This window comes from Dipodomys spectabilis, unplaced genomic scaffold, assembly GCF_019054845.1.
Source record: "Dipodomys spectabilis isolate Male_0828 unplaced genomic scaffold, ASM1905484v1 ptg000206l, whole genome shotgun sequence".
Classification (NCBI taxonomy): domain Eukaryota; kingdom Metazoa; phylum Chordata; class Mammalia; order Rodentia; family Heteromyidae; genus Dipodomys; species Dipodomys spectabilis.
Genome location: NW_024870883.1, coordinates 868182 through 874344, shown reverse-complemented (window position 1 = coordinate 874344; position 6163 = coordinate 868182). Strand labels below are relative to the sequence as shown.

Genomic DNA, 6163 nt, shown 5'->3' with positions numbered 1-6163 from the left:
GTTGAGCAAATACAAGACCAAGAGGAAAATAACCTATTGAAATAATTTTGCAAAGAATAACTTCACTGTTCCTGATATGGTATCTAAGGAGAGTCTTAAGAGAGAAGATAAAAGTTTTAAGAGAGAAGATAAAAGTGGAGTATTCTTAGGTTTCCTCTCAGCATCTTGTTAGCAAAATATATCTTTGAGGTTAGAAGTGATTGAACCAAAAAGTGGTGGAGTACTTATTTTTGTGGGCACTTTAGACACAAGAAGAATTCAAGGTAAAAGAAAAAAGAAAAAATTATAGCTAAATATTTGTGATTATAGGTTCTTGGACTGGATTTTTGGAGACAAAGTTTTGCATTAACGTTGGTCCTCATTAACATAGTTGTTGGATTTTCGTGGCAACCAAAAGAAAAGGGGAAGTTTAATGGACTCGCTTGAACAAGTAAACAGCATGATAGAAAATAATGGCAAATAATATTTAATGAATTATTTTGAACAATTATTTTGTGAGAACAAGGAAGGAAAGATATAATTCAAAATCACTTGACGTTATTAAAAGTATGAAAATGGAGTAGTGAGGAGATTGAGAGAAAACAGAGAGGACTGTTTTCTCTCCAGTGGAGTAATAGGTTCTTGATCTTGTTTCTTCCATTCTGTCTTCACAAGCTATCAAGTGTGACTCAGGACTGGAGTATCCAGTTCAGACAAAGCACTCGCAGAAGAAAATATTTGCAGAAGATATAGGTGATTTATAACCTTAGACAATCTTTTTAAACCTGGTCAAAATTCTCCCCTACCCCAAACTGCCCTCTTTGAACAGTTTGTTTGCTATTCCAAAGACTGCCCTTCATTAACTGCTTAAAATTTTGAGAGGTCATATTCATACTCTCTAGAGATTGCTGTTTGGTTGTCATTTTTGTGTGTTTTTGTTTGTTGTTTCTTTTAATTGAATTTCAAAAGGTTGTGCAAGTGTGTTACAATTAAATATGTCCATCTAATTGTCTAATGCTCCTGGATCAGAGTCACTCCTTCTATCAGTGTCAACCAACTCTTTCTCCAAGATTGAGTTCAGATTTAGCACTTCCTTTATTACATATGTACATTGAGTATTCTAGCTGTACTTGCCCCTTGTTCCATTTTTCATTCATTCTAATTCTTTACTATTGTTCCTCTCTGGTTTCAATTTCCTGATAGTCATTCGGTTAAACTGCCTGTTAATACTTTGAAAGGTTTATGTACATTCCATGGAGTTTCACTCCCACATATACTTGAACTGATGTCAGCTTATATTTCCATAATTCATTCATCTGCAATAACAATTTGCAAGACTGGAGATGTGAAGCACTTAGACATGATTTTATTCTCGTTCATTTGGAAGATTAATCTTTAGTCAACAAGAAAATTTAAAAATGGCTTAGAATTTATTCCTAACTACCAGTTTTTATAAATGGCTTTGTACAATGGTGTATGATTATTTTATTTTACATAGGATAATTTTTTCTACTACCTATAAGTTTTGGAAAAAGAAGAAAACTAAAATTTACTACTTAGAGGAATATGACAGAAATAAAAGACAGATTTTATTTTTGTCACATCTCTCATCAGTACCCATATTCAAAACTTAAAGTCATATTTCTTACTATGTTAGACAGATAGGGAAAATATAAAACAACACATGATAAGGCAACTATTAGTGACTTTTTAAAATGTACCTTCTTATGTGATGAAATTTACTTTATTAGCTAATATTTGGGTTTGAAATATGGGAGGCTGATCTATTTAACACATTTCTGGAAGGCACCTACTGAACAGGACAAATGGTGGGGAGTACTATTTCTACACATTAATGAATGGTTGAACTTGTTTGCTATTGGTGCTGGGTACGTAAATCAACTCTATTGTAACTAGCTCCCTACACTTGAAAACCTTGTAATGTCACTATCATCTACTTGTCAAGTGTTATTTTGGCCAATGTGATTTTAAATAGTTTGAAAATGAATATACTTTCAGGAGATTAAATATAGGTTATCTTTGGTTTGAGAATGACAACATTTTTTTATACTACAGAACCTAGTTTTACTGAAGTACCAGTGATTTGAAGCACTAAGGATCTTCTCAGTTAATGTTTTTCTAAATTATATTTGATCTTTAAATCAAGTATTCCTAGACTTGGTAGGGCAATTATGGATCTATCATTTCAGAAACTATTTTTAGGCTGCACTGAAATCTTTCATTAATCATTAGGAGAGGGGTATTTAAAATAATCTTGTTCATTTGTAATTTTGTTCACTCATATGGGCTGGTCATCTGTAAATTGAAAGTTTGAATTACAGTACTTTCTCTCAGATTTTGTGATCTCATCTTTCATTTTAACTTGCCTTGCATTTCACAATTGAATTCTGCTAATTCTTGTAAGGAATTGGGGTCCTGAAATATTATAGGAAATGAGAAATTGAGATGTCTTTAATTATTTTCTTTTGGCATGTTGCATGGGCCTATGTGAGAAGTCTTGCCCTTGTTATCTGATGATACAGATAACTGGGAACTTGTATCCTCGGATCCGTGGGTCCTTCAGAAGAATAATAGCTTTTAGACATCATATCAGCAAAATTTGTGTATAATCAGTAAGAATGCTTCAGAAATATGGAGAAAACACTTTGGGACCAGCGAGTTAAAACAATAAACAGAGCATCAGAGTAAAATCCCTTATAGATTAGCAGAAAACAAGACTGTTATATTACCATGTGAATTCAGAAGATCACAAACACTTAGAACTTATCACAAGTTTATACCGAAGATATTGCATTGATACTTTTTATATTCTAATATATATCCTAAATCTAATTATTTATATTCCATTCTATTTATCGGAATAAATGTCAATATATTTGTCAAATTATCAATTCTATTAAGATTCACTCTGTGAAATTTAAAATCAGCACATATTTTATATTTATAAATATAAAATATATAAGTATATATAATATAAAAATTGTTTTGCATTGTTGTGTTGTGGTTAGGGAATCAAAGGCAACTCTGTTTTAAAGTATAATTCCATTATCTCTACCTCAGTGTTTGGTAGAGTTAGACTTAAAGCTTTACCATTTGTAGATTTACAGCCTAGAGGCAAGAGGAAACACTGTGATTAAAACATTACCAATTTAAGGCCTAATCTCGAGGAGAAACATGGACTTTTCCAGGAGCTATGGAAATATTTGGTGATAGAGAGTCAGTAGTGTAAGTTCCTGCCTGGTTGGATGCTAGACAGGCCAGGAGAGTAGGTAATCATGCATATGAAAATTTTTTCACCTTTTTGGCTTTAGCTACTTTTGAAATGATAAGTATAATAAACAATTATATTTTGACAAAATACCTTCCATTCTGAACAATTCTGTCTGAACTGTTCATCTCTCTATGATCCCTTGTAACTAAGGTTAGTTTTGTTCCAGTAAGACAATCTATGCTGTCAGGGTAAGATATTTTGGTTGGTCTGTTCCTACAAGGAAGAAGGTTAAAGGTTCAGGTAGACATTTGTCCCAGCAAGACCTCATTTGGGAAATGTTAAGCTGCAGAAGTTTAGAAGTAGCTCTCAAGCAAGGCTTACTTTGAATCCATTAGCTCTACAAAGCTAACTCAGTTGATAAATAAGTACTTGAAAAGCCATCACCTTTGCACTTAGCTGTAAAGGCTTCAAAGTATGATCAAATTTGAAATGAAAATGACAAAGTAGTCATTGACAAAAAATTGTAAATATGATCAATCGACCAAATGATATAAGCTTTTCCACTATACACAGAATTTTAGAGAAATAAGATCAATCGCATTTTAAGGAACAATAAGGGTTCCTTGTTACAAATAGGCAACCATGGATATATGCCTGTATAAAGATTGCATCATTAAGTACTTAAATTTAGAGGGTACTACATGCTTCAGCAGCAGGTCTACCCAAATTACAATAATACAGAGATTAACATGGCACTTGCACAAGGATGATATGAAAATTTGTGAAGTATTCCATATATTTCATTCTTCTGATACAAGAAATATAAAAACAGTTATTAAAAAGTTGATTACAAAAATACAAGTGTAACAATACATGTAATTCATAGAATTAAAGGTTAGTTTGACATCAGTGTATTAAATCTTCACCTTAGAAAGGTCTTTACATAGCATAACCTTTACAAAACTTGAAATTAGATAACATTGTCAATTTATCCCAAAGAAATAAAATAATATAAGGACCTAGGAAAAATGGAATCTTAAACTTCTTCTATATGGAATGCAATCTGAAAGGACACATTTATTGATGAAACTATACATTATATAAAAATGTAGAATTCAAAATATTATATCTAGGAGCGAATGAAATAGATTATGGATGTTGTACAAACATAGATATATTTTTTCCCAAAAGCACTAGGAACATCTTTAGTTTCTATACTATTCATTTCAACAGATATGTTAAAATTATTTCTGATTAAAAAAATCACAAACTCTGCAGAAATCATTATAGATGTATACAAAAAACTCTTGAATACATTTTGACATCAGAGTCAGGCAAATCACTTGGAAGAATACCATGGAATCCATGAATTTTTAAAGTAAGATATTGCTGTTGCTTTGTATTGTGAAAAAAATTATAGGGACACAAAGGATGGACTGGCATTTTTGAAATTTAAGAAACTTAACCAAACCATTATGACTTAGGAGAACAATTTGTACAGCCTTCCACAACTTCAAAGAGGTAGTGATACATACTTATCCTTTTGGCAATATTAAATGCAGTTTCTTCCAAGCTGTTCTTCAAACCTGGTTTGATATAATGATTCAACAGAGTATCTTTTCTATTTCTATTCCCAGCAGCAACATGCAAGGCGGACAAGAGGCCTTTAGTTTGGGGATTGGTATCTGCCACTCTGGTATTATTCCACATATAAGCACTGTGCAGGGGTGTCAGCCATTCAGAGTTATTGCATGAATATCTGCCTTGAGCTACCAACTCATGGACAATGTCTAAATGTCCACTCTAGGCTTCCATATGAGGAGGGGTATAGTCATCCTCATCCCTAGTATTCATCTGGGTGGCCTTTTTGGAAAGTAGTCTCCACACCATAGTAAACCGTTTAATTTCGACATCCCAAAGAAGAAATTTGCTTGGATCCTACTCCATTTTTTTCTTGAAATTGATACCATTCCTCACTTTTTCACCTTGTTCCTTGTCTGAACATTAGGACCCTTGCTGTCTTCATGTGCAGCTTATATTAGGAGCAAGAAAATAGGAAACAATGCCTTCTTTGTAAATGATTTGGGAAATACCATGTTATAGTGTAAGATAACTCACTATTCAACATATGGGCTTTAAGAGCTTTCTAGTAGCTTTCTAATGTTGGTATCCAACATTAGAAAAAAATGTATAATGCAGTAGTAAAAGAAGTCCTTTGTATGACTACCTAAATTCTTGTTTTTTTTTAAAGACACTTGTTTTCATCTAAAAATAGGCCTGTCTATTGCCTTCAAGTGATTTTGATGATTGAAGATGCTTAATGAGAAGTCAAAATGTGTTAGTAGTCCTTTACTATCAATTAAATTTCACTTTTTCTTCTTGGAAAATATAATGATCAAAGCAATAGTTCAGAATCAGCAAGCAATAGTTCAGAATCATGCTTCAAGTGCAAGTGAATCACCAGTAAGTAATCCTCGATTCCATTTTCCACAAAGTTTTGTCACAGATACAATGTGCCTGCCTTCTGTAGCTGCTTTCCCAGCCTGGACCTTTCCTTCATTGTATAGGAAAAGTGTGATTCAACTGATTTCAGTCAGATCTGTTAGTAGAATTATCAAGTATTTAGATTCTTTTTAAATTAGTTGTGGGGCCTGAACTCTGGGCCTGGGCACTGTCCTTTAGCTCTTCAAATCAAGGCAAGCGCTCTACAACTTGAGCCACAAAACCATTTCTGGATTTTTCTGTTTATGTGGTGCTATTCTGGGAAATGGCAGAGCAGAAAGTGAAATGATGCAACTAAAAATATAAAAGCAAAATAAATTTGGATAATTATGGAGCAAACATATTGTCTATGGGAACCATGAAAGAGAAAGAGGAAAAGAGATACAGATGTGAAATGGCATAGCTAGCCACAAAATCCATGCTTATAATCAATTTACAGAGCAAACAATT

The 6163-nt window shown here is 32.9% G+C and overlaps 1 pseudogene; it reads left to right on the top strand.

Annotated features, from left to right (window-relative positions):
- The first annotated feature begins 3912 nt into the window (after positions 1-3912).
- On the top strand, positions 3913-4012 carry LOC122122199 (annotated as a pseudogene).
- The last annotated feature ends 2151 nt before the right edge of the window (positions 4013-6163 follow it).